Here is a 1,059-nt window from a genome sequence, read left to right on the forward strand (position 1 = left end):
CGAAAGTGCCAAGGCCATTCTGGACATGAATGGGTCACCCAGCACGCCAAGGAACATTTTACGAACACTAGCTTAGACGATAATTAGTGTAAGTTTTTATTGTTTGTGAAAACATGGAGTATAACTACTAAAATAATTTCCAGGATTCAACAACCGCGAGAAAACGTCAAAGGAATAAGTGCTTATGGAAACAAAATATAAGGAAAAGGCTGCGGGAAAGTGGAGAACCTTATCCAGATAGGAAGGGAAAACAAAGAGGTGGAAGAAAGCTGGGTTCACCATGTGTAGATAAGTGCCTATACCAGTGAAATTCAAATTTAACAGGGAATGACCGCACGAACTCCTTCACGAATTTTCGATACAAATTCCGAGTTCACTAGCATTAGTACAAATTATAAAAAATGTAAAATATCCCAAAACCCATTTGAAAATTCTTCAAATGGCTCCTGAGGATTTCAAAAACTTTTCACAAAAAGCTGGATTTTTGAACTTTAACCTTGTGACTTTTTCGAAAGTAAAATATTTAGAGTACAACTAAAATAATTTATGGAATATTGGATATAAAGCGAGTCACGAGGAAATTGATATTAATTCTCCATGTATTATAAAACATTCCCGTGGGCGTTTCGTAAACGTAACCCCAAACAATTTATTTCAGCAAACAATGCTTGTTTTATGTAAGCCGAAAATGAACAAAAATAAAATTAAAGACCTAACTGAAATGGTACCTTACCTCGAATGTGAGTAAATAAAATATGTATGCCTATAACTTTATTTTTTTATTTTTTATTTATTTAAAAGAGAAACAATTATAAATAATTATTCCACTTACAAACTAAAGCACTGGCTACCAGGGCCTTCGGCTTAAATAAAAAAAGGAAAATTCATTTATATTAATTGTGAGTAAAGATGGAGATTAAAGTTAAAAAGGGAATATTAATCATAATAATTCAGAGAACTAACAGTATTTACAAATGAATATTGTAACTGAAGCACATATTAAGTGCAGTTTTTGTTCATTTTCGGCTTACATAAAACAAGCATTGTTTGCTGAAATAA

This window comes from Rhagoletis zephyria, unplaced genomic scaffold, assembly GCF_001687245.7.
Source record: "Rhagoletis zephyria isolate East Lansing unplaced genomic scaffold, Rhagoletis_zephyria_1.1 Rzeph_scaffold_01556, whole genome shotgun sequence".
Lineage (NCBI taxonomy): Eukaryota > Metazoa > Arthropoda > Insecta > Diptera > Tephritidae > Rhagoletis > Rhagoletis zephyria.